Raw genomic sequence first — 19,452 nt, forward strand, 5'->3', positions numbered from 1 at the left:
TGTTTAGATCAACTCTTCAGGGCAGGTGAGTTTTATTCAGAGCAGAGTGCATTGTTGTTGATTGTTAAATTTTTAACGAAGCTAACGGGCATTGGAATAAAAGAAGACCCCCGATTTCTAACTGCATACTTGAATGTGGGAATCCTACTATATTGTATATTCTGTGGTGTCTTAGCAGAACATGGAGTTATTTTCTAAGATTTTATTATTTTTGCTCTTATTTGTCTAGGGCAAGAGTTCCCTTCCATCATAATGACAGGTTTCAGAGTAGCAGCCTGTTAGTCTGTATTCACAAAAAGAAGAGGAGGATTTGTGGCACCTTGGAGACTAACTAATATATTTGAGCATAAGCTTTCATGAGCTACAGCTCACTTCATCGGATGCATTCAGTGGAAAATACAGTGGGGAGATTTATATACACAGAGAACATGAAACAATGGGTATTATCATGCATACTGTAAGCAGAGTGATCACTTAAGGTGAGCTATTACCAGCCGGAGAGCCGGGGGGTGGGTGGGGGAACACCTTTTGTAGTGATAATCAAGGTGGGTCATTTCCAGCAGTTGACAAGAACGTCTGAGGAACTGGCGGGGGGGGGGGGGGAGGGCCGGATAAACGTGGGGAAATAGTTTTACTTTGTGTAATGACCCATCCACTCCCAGTCTCTATTCAAGCCTAAGTTGATTGTATCCAGTTTGCAAATTAATTCCAATTCAGCAGTCTCTCGTTGGAGCCTGTTTTTTGAAGTTTTTTTTGTTGAAGAATAGCCACTCTTAGGTCTATAATCGAGTGACCAGAGAGATGGAAGTGTTCTCCAACTGGTTTTTGAATGTTATCATTCTTGATGTCTGATGTGTCCATTTATTCTTTTACGTAGAGACTGTCCAGTTTGACCAATGTACAAGGCAGAGGGGCATTGCTGGCACATGATGGCATATATCACATTGTTAGATGTGCAGGTGAACGAGCCTCTGGTGTGGCTGATGTGATTAGGCCCTATGATGATGTCCCCTGAATAGATATGTGGACACAGTTGGCAACGGGCTTTGTTGCAAGGATAGGTTCTTGGGTTACAGAGTAGCAGCCGTGTTAGTCTGTATTCGCAAAAAGAAAAGGAGTACTTGTGGCACCTTAGAGACTAACAAATTTATTAGAGCATAAGCTTTCGTGAGCTACAGCTCACTTCATCGGATGCATTGCATTGCATTAGTTGGGGGCTGAAGGTGACTGCTTGTGGCGTTCTGTTCTTTTCTTTGTTGGGCCTGTCCTGTAGTAGGTGACTTCTGAGTACTCTTCTGGCTCTGTCAATCTGTTTCTTCACTTCAGCAGGTGGGTATTGTAGTTGTAAGAACGCTTGATAGAGATCTTGTAGGTGTTTGTCTCTGTCTGAGGGGTTGGAGCAAATGCGGTTGTATCGTAGAGCTTGGCTGTAGACAATGGATCGTGTGGTGTGGTCTGGATGAAAGCTGGAGGCATGTAGGTAGGAATAGTGGTCAGTAGCTTTCCGGTATAGGGTGGTGGTTATGTGACCATCGCTAATTTAGCACTCTAGTGTCCAGGAAGTGGATCTCTTGCGTGGACTGGTCCAGGCTGAGGTTGATGGTGGGATGGAAATTTAAAAGGCTTCTAAATCCTCTATTAAATGCACCATATTTAAACTGCCAGAATGGCTTGTTTTTAAAAACAGCACATGGGGCTGACTTGCCCTCCCTCTGTTCACTCTCTTTTTACTTCTTCCCCCGGCCGCCTTCTCTGCAAGACTCTTTTGATCTTCACCAATCAAGGCTGCAAGGTTCCTGAGTGTGCTGCTGGCCTGGAACTACCTTGTGGTTTTCAGTTAAATAGTCTGCTGCCTTAGCTGCACGTGTACATGCTAAAAAGGAATATGATTTCTATGCTTATAACCCTTGATAAAATAACAGCATTCAGCTACTGAGGTTTCATGAGTCATTAATATAACTGAGTTTCTAATTGAGTTGTATAATGTGATTTCTAACTTGCATAAAAAAATTGCAACGAATAGGGAAGTTCTTTAAATATTTGCAGTCCTGTCTTGGCATGGATCAAACTGTTTATAGCTAGGAATTTAAGAAATTTCCATGACTTCCTATGAGATTTCAGAGGTCAGTTTGGGGATGTGTAGGAAGGAAAAGGTTTGAAAATGAGCCAAAACCTAAAGTGAAAGTTTAAAAAATGAGGCAGATTTGAGTTTATACCAAAGTAATTTTTAGTCAATTTGCCTAATTTTTTTTTAACTTGGATGGGAACTAATATTGAGTAGTGTTTTGTGTTAAATGTTCATGTAGGGTTTTTAATGTTATGTAATATGCCTATCTCATTAAACTGTATAGTATATGATGTAACAGGTAACTTGGTTTTTTTTAAATCAAAATTCTATATAATTCTAGTACTGTTATGAAAGAACCAGTTTAATCAGAGTCTCCCAATCTGGATTAATATACAGCACAGATCAATACAACAAATAAATTTGTTAGTCTCTAAGGTGCCACAAGTACTCCTTTTTCTTTTATTATATAGAGAGTTTTTGATACAAACCGTCTCCTAACACGCTGTAGAGTTAAATATCAATTTTAATGTTTTGGATGCGCACCCTCTTCCCCACCCCCCACCCAAGTTAGAAATATTTATAACTACAGTTAGTACTTTTTTTTTTTTTTTAAACAGGTTTAACATTCATTTTGCTCTATTAAGAATAGTGGTAATTGGTTATACCAATGTTCCAACTAGCCCAGTCTTCTGTCAGTGGCCGATGCCAGATGCTTCAGAGGGAATGAACAGAACAGGGTAATTATCAAGTGATCCATCCTCTGTCCTCCAGTTCTAGCTTGGGGTAGTCAGTGTTTTAGGGACACCCAGAGCATAGGGTTATGTTCCTGACCATCTTGGCTAATATAGTCATTGATGGTCCTATCCTCCATGAACTTATCTAATTCTTTTTTGAACCCAGTAATACTTTTGGCCTTCACATCCTAAGGCAATGAGTTCCACAGGTTGACCGTGTTGTGTGAAGAAATACTTCCTTATATTTGTCTTAAAGCTGCTGCCTATTAATTACATTGCGTGACCCCTGGTTCTAGTGTTACTTGAAGGAGTAAATAACACTTCCTTATTCACTTTTTCCACACCATTTATGATTTTATAACCCTCTATCATGTCTTCCCCCTTAGCTGTCTCTTTTCTAAGCTGAATGGTCCATCTTTTTAGCTGTCTTTCTAAGCTATATGGAAACTGTTCCATAACCCTAATCATCTTTATTGCCCTTCTCTGGACTTTTCCACTTCTAATATATCTTTTTCAGATGGGGTGACGAGAACTGAGCTCAGCATTCAAGATGAGGGGGTACCATGGATTTATATCATGACATATTTTCTGTCTTCTTTTCTATCCCTTTCTGAAAGATTTCTAATATTGCTATCTTTTTTGACTTCCGCTGCTCATTGAGTAGATGAGAACTATCCATGATGACTCCAAGATTGTTCTTCAGTGGTAACAGATAAAACCACATCATTTTGTATGTATAGGTGGAATTATGTTTTCTAGCATGCAATACTTTGCATTTATCAACAATGAATTTCCTCTGCCATTTTGTTGCCCAGTGTTGCGTGATATCTTTGTAAGCTTTCAAAGTCTAATTTGGACTTACCTTCAAGTAGTGTTGCTAACCCCAATTATTCAAAAATCGTGAGTTAGGACCCAAAAAATTATGACTGGTTTAAAAATTAGATTTTTAAAAACTGGGGTTCTTATTTGAGATCTGTGTCTGAGCTTTTAGTGCTCACATTTTTCAAGTACTTCACTGTAAGCATGAAGGCTAGAAACTGTTTTAATGAAACTGATTCTTATATCATGAGTTTTGGAGCTGGGGCTTTATGAAAATCACAAAATATCATGCAATTTATGATTTAAAATTGCAGAAGATGGCAACATTGACGAGGAAAAGCTCTGAAATATTTGCATCTCTCTCAACACCGTTAACCTGTAATAAGAGCTGGTTGCAAGCTTTATAGAGAGGGCCTTGCCATAGTAAGTAATCCTATCAGGGTGGGCGTCTTTCAGTGGGAGGTGAATTCTTTGAGATAATGGAAGTACCTTGGATTGTTTGGAAAGTATCAGGTACCAGATGAAAACCAAAAGTTTGAAATTGGCCCTTGCTAGCATACTGTTGAAATAAACTTCAGTGCGGAGGGCTGGAGGTGCAATGCTAATTGACCCCAAAGCAGGAAGTACTTCAGTACTGTATATTAATAGGGTAGGACGGAGAGGTGGGACGGAGTTGATATTAATGCAAACAGAAAACTGATCCATAGTTTAAATCTCTTCCCATTTTGCTCCAAAAGGCTTTTGTTTCCATGAGGTCTGTTGCGGATTATGTAAATATGTGAGACAAAGCAGTTGCTTTCTCTTTGTTGGTACTTTATATGCGAGGAAATCCATCTCTATGAGTACTTGCTGGAGCTCACATGATAAACAACGTAAAATTGTATTGTATACCTATTTTCTACTGACAAAATCAAAGAGAGAAGATTTAATTGTTCCACCCTTAGTACAATAGAAAACACTATGTACCCTACAAGTCTCTAGACCATGGCATGGAAACTTTTTCATCTTGGTACAGACATTGTTTTCAAAAGAGAGACTAACACAATCTTTTTGAAGACAAGAACCCAAATTTACCGCTGTCAAGGTTCCTTCCCCACTCTGAACTCTAGGGTACAGATGTTGGGACCTGCATGAAAAACCCCCTAAGCTTATTTTTACCAGCTTAGGTTAAAACTTCCCCAAGGTACAAACTATTTTATGTTTTGTCCCTGGACTTTATTGGTGCCATGACCAAGCATCTAACACAATATAATCGGGAAAGAGCCCACTTGGAAACGTCTTTTCCCCCCAAAATCCCCGCAAGCCCTACACCCCCTTTCCTGGGGAAGGCTTGATAAAAATCCTCACAAATTTGCATAGGTGAACATGGACCCAAACCCTTGGATCTTAAGAACAAGGAAAAAGCAATCAGGTTCTTAAAAAGAATTTTAATGGAAGAAAAAGTAAAAGAATTGCCTCTGTAAAATCAGGATAGTAAATACCTTACAGGGTAATCTGATTCAAAACATAGAGAATCCCTCTAGGCAAAACCTTAAGTTACAAAAAAGGCACAAAAACCGGAATATACATCCCATTCAGCACAACTTATTTGATCAGCCATTTAAACAAAACAGAATCTAACGCATATCTAACTAGATTGCTTATTAACCCTTTACAGGAGTTCTGACCTGCATTCCTGCTCTGGTCCCGGCAAAAGCAACACACAGACAGAGAGCCCTTTGTCCCCCCGCCTCCAGCTTTGAAAGTATCTTGTCTCCTCATTGGTCATTTTGGTCAGGTGCCAGCAAGGTTATCTTTAGCTTCTTAACCCTTTACAGGTGAAAGGGTGTTTTTCCTCCCGCCAGGAGGGATTTAAAGGTGGTTAGCCTTCCCTTTATATTTATGACATGCCCCCCAAATCACAGATAGGGTGAAACGCTGGCTGGGATTTCTTCCTGGAGCTCTAGGAGAAAACACAGTTAATAAGACACGTGCACCTCTAAATATACTACCAAGTATATAAAGACTAACAATTATTTTCCACATCTCAAGGATGATTTTAACCAGTTGATTCTGGGAAACTTTCATGGGAGAGTGCATCAGCCACTTTGTTAGACGCTCCTGAGGTGTGTTGGATGTCAAAATCAAAATCTTGGAGCACTAAACTCCACCGAATAAGGTTTTTGTTATTTCCCGTGGCAGTACGAAGCCACTGTAGCGCAGTATGGTCAGTTTGCAGGTGGAAACGGTGTCCCCAAACGTATGGGCATAGCTTTTCCAGAGTGTAGACAAGGGCGTAACATTCTTTTTCACTGACTGACCAGTTGCTTTTCCTCTCAGACAGCTTCTTGCTGAGAAACACTACAAGATGGAATTCTTGATCCAGTCTTTCCTGCATTAAAACTGCTCCCACACCACGTTCGGCTGCATCTGTGGTTACTAGAAACGGTTTGTCAAAGTCTGGGGCCCTTAGCACAGGGTCAGACATGAGTGTTGCTTTAAGCTGGTTAAAGGCCTTCTGACACTGAACAGCATTTGGCTGTTTCTTTTTTGGTTAGGTCTGTCATTGGGCGGCGATTTGTCTGTATTGCGGTACAAATCGCCTGTAATATCCGGCCAAGCCTAACAAGGATTGGACCTGTTTCTTTGACTTTGGGACAAGCCACTTTTGGATAGCATCCATTTTGGCCTGTAGGGGGTTGATAGTTCCTTGACCTACCTGGTATCCAAGGTAAGTCACTCTGTTTAGGCCAATTTCACACTTCTTGGCCTTAACCGTTAGTCCTGCCTCCCTTATGCACTCAAAGACTTTTTGTAGATGTTCCAGATGTTGTTCCCAGGAATTCGAAACTATGGCCACATCATCAAGGTAGGCGACTGCATATTCTCCTAATCCCGCTAGGAGACCATCTACAAGTCTTTGGAAGATGGCGGGTGCATTCCGCAGCCCGAAAGGGAGTACATTAAATTCATACAGCCCAACATGTGTGGTGAAGGCTGACCTTTCCTTGGTGGATTCATCTAGCAGTATCTGCCAGTACCTCTTGGTTAAGTCTAAGGTAGAGATGAACTGGGCCCGTCCCAGTTTCTCTAATAGTTCATTTGTGCGTGGCATTGGATAGTTGTCTGGGCGAGTTACAGCATTTAGCTTACGATAGTCCATGCAAAAATGTATCTCCCCATCTGTTTTGGGAACTAGAACCACTGGGGATGCCCATGCACTGCCAGAGGGCCGGATTACCCCCATTGTAGCATATCCTGGATCTCCCGTTCTATAGCAGTTTTAGCTTGAAGAGATACCTGGTAAGGTTGGACTTTAATTGGGTGAGCATTACCTGTGTCAATGGAGTGGTATGCCCGTTCAGTCAGTCCTGGGGTGGCTGAGAATGTCGGTGTGTAGCTAGTGCACAGCTCCTTGATCTGCTGTCACTGCATACGCCCGAGGGTCATGGAGAGGTTCACCTCTTCCACGCCACCTGCACTTTTCCCTTCATAGGAGACACCTTCAGGCCACTCAGCATCATCTCCTCCCTGGGCTGTAAACTGACAAACCTTTAATTCTCTGGAATAAAAGGGCTTTAGAGAATTAATATGGTACACCTTTAGGCTTTCAGTTGGAGTTGGGGAATGCTATGAGATAATTAACAGCTCCCAGGCGCTCCTGGACCGTGAATGGCCCTTCCCAGGATGCTTCCATTTTATGGGCCTGGAGCTCCTTCAAGACCATAACCTGGTCCCCTACTTTGAAGGAACACTCTCTGGCATGTTTATCATACCAGGCTTTTTGCTCTTTTTGCGCATCCTGTAGGTTTTCTTTAGCAAGGGCTAAAGAGGTTCGGAGGGTGTTTTGTAGGTTGGTTACAAAGTCCAGAATGTTAGTTCCTGGAGAAGGTGTAAACCCCTCCCATTGCTGCTTCACCAACTGTAATGGCCCCTCAACCTCATGGCCATATACTAGTTCAAATGGTGAAAACCCTAAACTGGGACATGTACAGCTCTGTAGGCAAAGAGCAACTGCTGCAACACTAGGTCCCAATCATTGGAGTGCTCATTTATGAATTTACGTATCATGGCCCCCAAAGTTCCATTAAATTTTTCCACCAGGCTATTTGTTTGATGATAAGAGGTCGCAACCAAGTGATTCACCCCATGAGCTTCCCAAAGGCTTTCCATAGTTCCTGCCAGGAAATTAGTTCCTGCATCTGTGAGGATGTCGGAGGGCCAACCTATCCTGGCAAAATGTCTGCTAGTGCCTGGCACACACTTTTAGCCCTGGTGTTGCTTAGAGCTACTGCTTCCAGCCATGGGGAGGCAAAATCCATGAAAGTCAGTATGTACTGCTTTCCTCTGGGTGTCTTTTTCAGAAAAGGACCCAGAATATCCACAGCTGAAATGGAACTTCAATGATGGAGAGTGGCCGGAGAGGGGCTTTGACCTGCTCTTGGGGTTTTCCCACTCTTTGGCATACCTCACAAGACCGGACATAGGTAAAAACATTCTTGCCTATTCCCTCCCAGTGGAATGACCTCCCCAAATGGTCTTTGGTCCTGTTCACCCCAGCATGGCCACTAGGATGATCGTGGGCTAAGCTCAAGAGCTTTACCCGGTACATAATTGGAACTACCAACTGTCTCTGAGGATGCCAGTCTTCCTGGTGTCCATCAGAAAGAGTTTCCTTATATAAAAGTCCTCTTTCTACAACAAGCCTGGATCGATTAGAAGAGCTGAGAGGTGGTGGTTTCTCCGTGTCGCCGTCCAAGCTCTCTGGAGGCTTTCATCTGCTTCCTGTTTGGTCTGGAACTCTTCTCTTGATGCTGGAGACATCAGTTCCTCACTGGATTGTGGACCTAGGCTTGGTCCCTCTGGAAGCGATGTAGGGGATGGGGCTGTTTCTGTTGACTGTGAACCGCTCTCCACTGGTGCACTATGTTGGGTTTCAGGCTCCGGCTGAGCCTCTTGTGTGGGGTTATCAGCTGCTGCCAGTTCCGGTTCTATGGGGCCCTCTGGTGTTGCAAATACTGGGGTTGCAAATACTGGATTCAGTGCTGGCAATGGGTCTGGTGCTGGTTGTTCCGCCGGTTCCAGTTCTGGGACTGGATTCACTACTGCTGTTGCAGATGTTGGCATGGGGTCCGGTTCCATCACCTCTGACCGGGTCCTGGTAGAAGTTTCTAGATCAGAGCTAGGCCTGACGGCTTGCTTGTACTGGACAGGCAACTTGGCTGCAGGCAAATTGTAAGAGTTGGACTTGAAGGGTTGAATTGTCACTTGGATCTCTAGGCCAATTAAATTGGGGTCCATTAAGGAAGCATGGATAGCCGACACTTATGCTCCAGTGTCCCTCCACGTGGTGACCTTCTTCCCGCCCACACTCAGTTTCCCTCCGCTCCGAGGGTATCTGGGAGGTATCTGGGCCTGAGGACCTCTGGTGTGATTCCGGTGCAATGAACTGTCATCTGTTGGGGTTCTTGGGGCAGTTGGCCTTTACATGCCCCAGCTCATTACATTTAAAACATCGTCCAGCTGACTGATCACTGGGGTGAGGTGGGTTGCTGGAGAATGGTGTGGCAGGACGATAAGGTGTTTGGAGTATTCTTTGGTGTGTAGTAGGGCCTTGGGCTGCCCCCAGTGATAGGGGGTGGTCTGAGGGTGTCTCTTCCGGTATCTGCTCCAACTGTGACCAGGGTTGTTCCTCTCTCCTCCCTCCATCCGTTTTGTTCCAGCTTGCCCCGCCTCTCTGGCGGTCTGGGACTGCTCGTATCGATCAGCATAAGAAGCAAGACTTTCTGCTGAGTCCATTTCCTTATCCCATAAAACACTGTTTTATTTCCTACTTGGACATATTCAGGAATTGCTCCTGAGCTATGAAATCACACATTCCGTTAAAGCTAGTGACACTCCTTCCTTGGACCCATTTATCTAACAGATCCTTCATCTGGCTTAGATAAGCCACATTACCTAGTCCAGACCCTCTCTTAAGGGTTCGAAATTTTACTCTGTACGTTTCAGATGTAATTTAAAATTGCTTTAAACCAAATCCTTGAACTTGTTATAGTCAGAAGCCTCATCAATAGGCATCTTATTGAATATGTCCAGAGCTCTTCCAGTCAATTTTGTGACCAATGTGGTCATCGTGTGAGCTTCAGAAATTTTATGGAGCGTGCACAGTCTCTCAAAAGTGAGAAAATATTCAGTAATATCACTGGATTCATCATACTGTGGACATAGTCGCTCCCCTTTGTGGATTGTTGGGGAAGGATTGTTAGGGTTATCCAATAGATTCCGCTCAGCCCTTATCTTCTCCGTCTTTTTCCCTTGCCTCCAGTTCTTTTTCCTTTGCCTCCATAGCTCTCCTATGGGCAGCCTCTAGGGATTTTTCTGCCTCTTTCACTGCCTCCAGTCTGGTTAACTCCAATTTGTGTTGTGCCTTGGTTTCTGTCATGTTAGCCTCTCTGTTTTTAATTAACTTTACACCTGAGAGATAGAAATAAAAACAAACAAACAAAAATTTGACTTGTCAAAAAAAAAAAATATATATAGGTTGTGCTGTAACCGGATACCTATGTTCTCTGATAGTGATTCAGTGTGGTTTGTTTTTTTTTTAAGGATTTTTCTGTAGGCCAACACCTTTTATCTCCAGGCAAATAGATAGAAAACCCCTCTATTTGCTCTTAGCTAAAAAAAATACCTCTCCAGGTCTGTGAAGACTTGTGAATTTCCCTGCAGGATGTTAACTACCCTGCCTTTAGGTAGAGAAAATTCCAGCTCACAAAAGACCAATTTCCTTTTGTCTCTGCTCTGGCCCCCAAGCAGAGACAAAAAACCCCTCTAACTGCTTTCAGCTTAAAGCCTGCTTTCCAGCAACCCAAAGGGGAAAAAAATGTCCTTTTTTAAAATCTGTGCTTCTGGTTCAAAAAATCTCAAATTGATTTCAAGTTAATCCCACCACTCTGCCACCATGTCAAGGTTTCTTCCCCACTCTGAACTCTAGGGTACAGATGTGGGGACCTGCATGAAAACCCCCCTACACTTATTTTTACTAGCTTAGGTTAAAACTTCCCCAAGGTACAAACTATTTTACCTTTTGTCCCTGGACTTTATTGCTGCCACCACCAAGTGTCTAACAAAATATAACCGGGAAAGACCCCGCTTGGAAACGTCTTTCCCCCCAAAATCCCCTCAAGCCCTACACCCCCTTTCCTGGGGAAGGCTTGATAAAAATCCTCACCAATTTGCATACGTGAACACAGACCCAAACTCTTGGATCTTAAGAACAATGGAAAAAGCAATCAGGTTCTTAAGAGAATTCTAATTGAAGAAAAAGTAAAAGAATCACTTCTGTAAAATCAGGATAGTAAATACCTTACAGGGTAATCAGATTCAAAACATAGATAATCCCTCTAGGCAAAACCTTAAATTACAAAAAGGCACAAAAACCGGAATATACATTCCATTCAGCACAACTTATTTGATCAGCCATTTAAACAAAACAGAATCTAACGCATATCTAACTAGATTGCTTATTAACCCTTTACAGGAGTTCTGACCTGCATTCCTGCTCTGGTCCTGGCAAAAGCAACTCAGTCAGAGAGAACCCTTTTTCCCCCGGCCTCCAGCTTTGAAAGTACCTTGTCTCCTCATTGGTCATTTTGGTCAGGTGCCAGCAAGGTTATCTTTAGCTTCTTAACCCTTTACAGGTGAAAGGGTGTTTTTTTTTCTCTGGCCAGGAGGGATTTAAAGGTGGTTAGCCTTCCCTTTATTTTATGACAACCTTGCTTAAAAAAAGTTTGCTTGTTTCACAAGTACTCCCTCTCTTCCCCCCCCCCCCAGGGGTTTTAATTGAGTTAGTAAAGATATATATTAAAAGCAAAGTTTGGATGATTGGGGACACAGTAACTTCCATTTCTTACTTAATGGCCTTTGTTTTATATCTTTAAAAATGTTTTGCTTTTGTAGATTGTTATGGGAGAATAGCTCCATGTATCTGAACTACACTACATTTTTCTGTTTTTTCATAGAGAAAGTTGTATTTAAAATCTGGGATACTGTAGAAAGTTTGTTCTGATTTAAGACGCACAAATTGAGAAACCCTTCTGATGGATATTTCTTTTATGTATTTGTATTTGAAATGTTCTAAAGCTATTCTTTTGCTTACTCCTCCCCTACCTTATAAACACTTCCTCTTTATCCTCTTAGCTGTAGCAGTGGGAGTAATCATGTCATTTCAACCTCGTCTTAAAGAACAGTGTTTGTTGTGGGTTAGAGCAGAGATTTAAAGGAGCTGGGATTAGATGATGTATCTAGTTGAAGTACTCAAAAGGCATCCATTCCTATAGCACTGGCATATACAATATGGTCCTATAGCGTATACAATATGGTCTAATAGCTGACTTCAGGAAGGTCTGCTTTTGTGAGACCCAGCTATTAATATGCATAGACAGGAGCATATTTTTCATAAAGGGCTTTTCCCTGTGGGGACTTTGTCTGTGACTTTTTCAGTGACATGAAACAGTCTGTTGCTAGTAACTTGCATGTCGTGCAGCGTCATGCCACAGAGCCCAAGAGAAGAAAAGTCTGTTTCTGACTATTCCTAGACATGGATTTGCATCCAACTGGTTCTGTCACCTAAATGGAGGCTTGTCTACAAACAAACTGAAATAACTAAATGAGTTGTAGTTACCAACTTGCACTGAAATAACTACTGGTATTGAGTGTCCTATTTTTTATTTTTTTTTAATTTAAGTCTGGTCTAAACATAAATATTTTACTGGTATAACTATGTTGGTTAAGGATGTGATTTCCCTCCCCCCCCCCCATCCATTTGTAAGCTTTAGACTTTACCAGTCTAACTGCATCCAGAGATGAAGTATTTTTGTACTAATACAACCGTGTCCATACTACAAGGGTTGTACCGCGAAACTATGCTAGTATAGTTAAAGCAGTACAACTTTCCAGTATAGGTAAGTCTACACTAGAAGCGTTTTACCTCTATTCCTTTACTAGTATACCGTATTGCCAAAGCTGTGCTTTGCAATGGTATGCTACCCCCCACCCCCCCATCAAGCAATATGAGTAAAAGCGCAGTTTTGCCTGTATAACTGTCTCTGCTACAGGCTTTTGCTGGCGTAGCTATGTAAGGCAGGGATGAGAAGAGGTGTGATTCCAGACTGATATAGCTGTGCTGTATACAATGCCCAAGTGTTGTCGGCTCCAGTTTTGGGTGGAGGTTGAGTAGAGTTCCTGGGTAACTACATGGTTGTGGGTTTTCTCCCCCCCCCCCCCCCAGTCTATGGAACAAAGATTGATGTGAAGTCAGGATTTGATTAAAGAGGTGCAGGCGCAATGTTAGGAAGGCTCAGAAGCGAAGGGAGCCAAGGTACGCTAAAGGCAATGACAGATCTGTTGAATTCAAGTGTACCGGGTCAGGCCCTGAATGTGTGGGTGCGTGTGAGAGGAGCACCATGGCAATGGACCCCCTCCTGTCACAAGTACTGAGCTGGGCCAGATGTTAGGGTTCAGGCTCCATATCCTGCAGTCCTTCCCCTTAATGCCTATAGGGGTACCCGGCCCAAATGGCTTTGGCAGCTTCTCTGTGGTCCCATGTGCCCGGGGCTGAGTAACCGGGAGGAGGGCAGGGGGGGGGTAATATGGGTGCTTTTTTGGTTCGTTATCAGGCCCGGGGAAGGGCCTGGGCAGAAGCGGGAGCTGCCGGGCGGGGGGGCGGTTTTACTTCGCTGCCTCCATCCCGTTTTTCAGTAGGGAAAGGGAGTCCTCTTCCCTGTCCGGGAGGGAGCGTTACAGCAGCGCCCCCCCCCCTGTGAGTGGGGCACAGGGCCCCTCCCCCCCTCTCCCCAGCTCGGAGTGGGGCACAGGGCCCCGCCTCCCTCTGTCCTGTGAGGGGGGCGCGCCCCGCTCTGTGACTGCGCGCTTCCGCGGCTCCCCCTCAGCGCGCCCCGCTCTCCTCGCGTGCACGAGGCGCCGCCGCCGCCGCCGCCGCTCCTCCCCCCTCCTCCGGGAGCCGCGGGTTCCCAGCAGCCAATGGCGGAGCCGGCGGCGCCCCCGCCTTCCCTGCCCGGCCAATAGACACTTACTACTATGTTATTGGGGGGAGGGGGCGCGGGGTCTGGCGCCGGCGGCTGAGGAGACAGCGGCGCGCCTGGAGCCGGCGGGGTCCCCCGCTGTCCCGCCCCGGTGTGTGAGGAGAGGCCGCCCGGCCGGGTACGGGGGCGTGTAGTGGGCTTGGGGAGCAGCGGCCTGGGGGGGGGGCCGTGGGTACAAGGGGGAGGGAGCAGCCTAGAAGGGTCAGCGCAGGGGGGCTTGCGGGGTCTGCATGGGCGCAGGGGGGTGCAGGGGGCTGGCCTGGGGCATGTGCGGTGAGGGGGGGGGTCTCGCGCGGGGGGGGGGCAGGTGAGCGTGGGGGGGGGGGCACGGAGCTGCCGTGGGGCTGAGCGTGGCATAGAGCTGTGGGAGGGAAGATTTGGTGAGTCCATAGGGGACCGAAGCGGTGTGAGCGCGGGAGTGGTGGGAGGCGAGGTGTTAAGGGGGGAGGAGGAGATGGTCAAGATGAGGTGCTGTGTGTGTCCTTCCTCCTTTCTGAAGCAGAGGCTTTCCTGCGTTTGCAGAGGGATGGATGCCTTGAATCAGTAGGTGTTTCCTATTTCTAACCTCCGGGAGTCTATTGTGGGGGAGGGAGGTGGGTTGGGAGATGCAGGAGGATGGTGGTGGGAAGGAAGATATGGCGGTGAAAGGTTTGGGGGGGAAAAAAAAAAAATCTCAGAACACAATCCGTCAATTTGTTGGAGCTCCGAGAGGAAGAGATTTCAAAATCAATGCAGGCCTGGTAGATTAGCTGAATTGAACGTTGTGATGGTGGAGCAGGTACTATTGTTACTGAAGCTGTTTTGCATGAACCCTGCCTACAGAGAAAATCGCCTTTGCTTTTATTTTATTTTAATTTTTAAAAAAAAAAAAAAAAAAAAAGCTTACACATGGGATTAATTTTTGAATGCTTTAGTGATCAAAGGGTTAAAACCAATCTCCGTGTGTTGCATCCTGCTTTTAGTCATGGGCTTGATTGGTCTGAAATATTGCTTGATTTGCTTCTGTTCATGTTAAAGGGACATTCTGCAATTAAGAGGGGTTTTTTTTAAAGTGAATACTAGCATTTAAAACTAAAACAATTTCAAAAGGACATTATCAATTTAAAAATCACACATCTGCCTGAAAATTATCTCGACAGTTGTTTCAAGTAGCATTGGAATAGAAGAAAAGAAACACTTGAGGTCCCCCCCCCCCCTTCATTTTGTGCATGTGATGGCACTATGTGTTTAGCCAGTTTCACTTGTGTGATCACTTTCCTTATAGTTTGGGTAAAGCAACAGGTAAGAGTATATTTTTAAAAATATCTCATTGTACAATTACAGAAATTCCCAAAAGCACTCAGGATCAGGAGTACATATAGTCTCAGCAATTGCTTGTAACTTTTTTTAATTGACTAGATTTCAAGTAAATTATGTTCCTTTTAAATCTTAATTTATTTTGCACTAGTTTGCCAGTGTTATGGTAGCTGAACAAAAGCCAAATAAAACTCTAATTTTTAAATGTTAGCACAGAAAGTAACAAATGTTTGTAGAATTTCATACTGCCACTCACTTTATTAAAATAATGTCTCCATGCGTATGATATTCAGCTAAGTGTATTTTAATTAAAAATAAACCAATAGGCTTATAAATCACTCAAACATCTTGTTTCTGAAACATTTCTGTTCATAAGAGATTTCTTCTAAGCCCTATGGGGCAGGGACTACCACAATGTTTTTACAGTGCAGAGTGGGGCTATGACCTGGTTGAAACCTTTTTAGATGCTTCTATGATCGATCTAAAGATAATATGCATATTTTATAAACAATTACTGCACTTCTGTCTTGATGAATGTTCAAGTCCTTATTCTGGAAATGCCACCAAAATATAATGTCATGTGATTTAGCAAAGTGCACAAGATGGCTTATATTTGGAGAGAATGCTTTTTCTAGAAAAGATGGCTTTTTAGAAACCTTATTTTACACAGGCTCAGTGATATGCACTTTATCTTGACTTCATTGGGAGCTTTGTCAGTTGTGCCAGCTGTTTGAGTTTTCTTTAATGATATTATCCTAAATTAATAAGAAAATTCCAGCTGCTAAGTGTGTTGGACTTGGGTGCTGCCTCTGAATTGGGAAAACCATTAGTGGACTGAAGGAACACGTGAATGCTTGAATCCATTACTTTATTTCGTATAAGGACTATGCCAACCTATAATTTCTTTGGTTGGGAAATTTTAAGATGCAACAGATGCTCAAAAAGCACTGAGGTTTTCTCGCAGGTTTCTACTCTTGTGGCATGCCATCAATAAGAAAGAAGGCTTGGGTTCTTTAGTGTCTCATGACTAAATATCTGTCAAGGCACATTTTTATAAACTTCAGATAAACATCTCTTGCTACAGTTAGATATGGATAAATCACTTTGTTCTCTCTGCTCCCCTCTGAAAACAAAATTCCCAAGTAGTTAACAAATATAACGAAAGATATTTATTTTATTAACAAATTAAATTTAATCAAAGGCAAATCCACCTATTTTTGTTTGCTACTTGCATTCACCATTCCGAATTGGAAAAACAGGAATTACTTGTTTTGTTTATCTAATCTTCATGATTGTAGTTTAAAAACAAACATGTATCAGAAATGAGCCATTTAATTGTGGGACGTAGGGTAAAATTTTCAAAAGTGCCTGCGACTTATACTCATAAATCCAATTTTCAAAAGTAATTTAAACTCCTAAGTCATTTTACCCCAGGTCTACATCTAATATATATAATTACTGCAGCTATTGTGCATTAAAATGGCATTTGTATGAGTCGATGTGATATTTTCAGTTGGCTATATTTGAATTTGCAAGGCTGAAGAATCCATCTGTTATGTCACACCTTATTCTTTTAGTTATTACCCTGTTGAGTAAATTCAAAGTTATAGTAGATGTGTACCTGAGATTTTATGCCATTTCCCTGGTAAGCAACCATACTTAAAAATACAGTCATAAGTGATCAAAGAATCACTGTACAGTAATAAGAGGCTTTAAACCGTAGGACACTTCAATGCTATAGATAATTTGATATAACAGGCAGATTCTCATATGTAATGAGATTCTGTACTTATGCACACAAGTGTCAGAGTGATCTTTAGAAGCTAAATGCTGTACTGATATTTTAGATCACGTGAGTCATGAAATAGAGCTGTCCTTCAGGAGATTGTATTTACTTGTAAACCAAGAAATCCAAACAGTGAAAACTTAATTCCTTGCAATATGATAAACATGCTAGCAGTGTGGCAGGATAGAGTCTATTTAGAAGATTATCAAGCACAGCTTTTGTCTGATCCATATTCAAATGCAAGATAATGGATTGACACCTTCTACATTAAATGGATTTGCTTTGAAGAGACTATTTGTGAGCACAAATTTGCATTATACCTTTGTTTTCCACAAAGCAGTTTGCTCTGTCAACCTTTTACTATGATGTTGTTTACATCTTTGTTTATTGGAAAGAGTCCCAGAAATTGGAGTTCCAAGAGAGAGAACATACCAGAGATGATGGGTACAAGAAATGATCCTTCTTGGAACATGATCATGCAAAAAACTGAGCTTTTAAAATGGTGGCAAGACCATTGATTCACCTTGACTAGCAAAATCTAATCAGACCTCTGGAGGACAGAGGGATGTGATTCTATTTTTGCTGGTCATCTGGTGTGTGCTGATGTGCCCTTGAAATTTGCTGTTTAGGTTTTGAGAATTTTTGCCTGGTCTGTATTAACTAAAAGAATAATAAACCTATATGTGTACACTGGGTTAGGTTACAGAGTAGCAGCCGTGTTAGTCTGTATTCGCAAAAAAGAAAAGGAGGACTTGTGGCACCTTAGAGACTAACAAATTTATTTGAGCATAAGCTTTCGGGAGCTACAGCTCACTTCATCGGATGCATTCGGTGGAAAATACAGACTTGATTAGCAACATCTTCCGAGCAAGACACTCATTTTGACAGGATTGTTTAATGTTTGCAATTGACAGAAAAGGCAGGAAAATAAAAAAAAAAAAAAACCAAACAAAAAACAAAAACCTCAGAGATGTTCCAATAAGCCTCTTTTACAGACTAGCCTCCTTTTAGTCTGGGTCCAGCAATCATTCACACCACCCTCCATTTTGTCTTCAGCTTGCTCAAGAGAGAGCCTCTCCACCCCCAAAGGATACCTAAAAGAGGCTCTCTCTTGAGCAAGCTGAAGACAAAATGGAGGGTGGTGTGAATGATTGCTGGTCCCAGACTAAAAGGAGGCTAGTCTGTAAAAGAGGCTTATTGGAACATCTCTGAGGTTTTGGTTTTTTAATTTTCCTGCCTTCTCTGTCAATTACAAACGTTAAACAATCCTGTCAAAATGAGTGTCCTGCTCGGAAGACGTTGCTAATCAAGTCTGTATTTTCCACCTAATGCATCCGATGAAGTGAGCTGTAGCTCATGAAAACTTATGCTCAAATAAATTTGTTAGTCTCTAAGGTGCCACGAGTACTCCTTTTCTTTTTTGGGTTAGGTTAATGTCTGGATGTGCTCTACTGGGAGTTGACTAATGTGTGCTGAAATTGCTTTTCACCATGAATTTGAAAAACAATGGTAAGAAATCTGAGATGTTGTGGAACACTTTATTTTAAAGAGGAGAGGTTCATTTTGGGGGGGGCATACTAGTCCTGCCATAGATTAACGATTAATCCAGCCTCCCATTGTAACCTTATTTCCTGCCTCAGACTTCATTAGAGACATACCAGCTCCTCTGAAACTTCCCGGGCTGTGTTTAATTTCAACATAGTTTTTTGAAAATGTTAGAAAAATACCAAATAGAATAAAAGGTTTTCAAACTTTTGGTCTCTTTCTTCTTTGTGAAATCAAAGGCTCTTTAGGGAGTGTATTATGTGAAGTTTTTACATTTCAGATTGAAGCCTACTTTGTTTGTGGTGATGTGCTTTCTATGTACTTTATTTCACCTTAGTTTTATGTCATCGGCTGAATGTGTGGATAAAGATGAGCTTTGTGATGGTTTATAGCTGCTGTCCATTATAATGTGGTATATTTCTCACTTGTTGCACTGCTTTGATTAATAGGAAGATAACTTAAAGCTGCGAAGAGCAATGGGATGCAGTGTTGACAGGAGTTATCTTTGTCCATCAAATGGATTAGATAGGAATGCCTGTGGTTTGTAGTGAATCCAGATAATATTATTACAATTTGTCTTTACGTTCTATCAGTTGTTTACACTTGTATTCTGTTTACTATGAACTGTTACTTGCATAACACAAATATTGGTTTGTGTGAAAATCAAAAAGTTAATACTTTTGTGCAGACATACGTCTTTTAGACTGGGACAAGATTCTGTTTTTAGATTGATGTGCTCTTGCAGGACACATTCATACAGGATTTTGCTGGGATTTTGATATACCACTTTTATGGTAAATCCCTATGTAATCCTGTTAGTCATTTTATCTTTAAAATACATTTTACATAGAGCAAACATATCCAATATTATCATTTTAAGTGTAATTTGCATTGTCCTATATTGCACAGTGACTTGTTTAATTTTTATATCTGCTCAGATGAAGGACATCAAACATTTTGCTTACTTTGAATATCTCTCCTTTCTGTTGTCACTCATGTGTAGTGAAAGCATAATCACTGCAGCAAGCTTACAACCTGCAGGGCACTTCTGATATTAGAAGACTTCAGTGACAGTAAGGAATAATCTGTCTGCATCACGTGATGTTGTATACTCTTCCTCCCACG

General features: G+C 42.3%; 1 protein-coding gene across 19 annotated transcripts in view; it reads left to right on the top strand.

The window, feature by feature from the left end:
• The window catches only part of EPB41 (erythrocyte membrane protein band 4.1), a 206,427-nt gene that overhangs the window by 36,036 nt on the left and 150,939 nt on the right, over positions 1-19,452 (top strand). For 4 of the 19 annotated variants that reach the window (XM_038377805.2, XM_043506170.1, XM_043506168.1 and 1 more), the window contains exon 1: positions 13,729-13,818. The exons of 12 other annotated variants lie outside the window; for them this stretch is intronic. The gene's annotated coding sequence lies outside the window, so the exon portion shown is untranslated. Of the gene's footprint in view, positions 1-13,686; positions 13,819-19,452 lie in introns of those variants that run through there. 3 more of the 19 variants (XM_038377800.2, XM_043506167.1, XM_043506171.1) reach the window with 3 other exon arrangements.

This window comes from Dermochelys coriacea, chromosome 19, assembly GCF_009764565.3.
Source record: "Dermochelys coriacea isolate rDerCor1 chromosome 19, rDerCor1.pri.v4, whole genome shotgun sequence".
In the NCBI taxonomy this organism is placed as follows: domain Eukaryota; kingdom Metazoa; phylum Chordata; order Testudines; family Dermochelyidae; genus Dermochelys; species Dermochelys coriacea.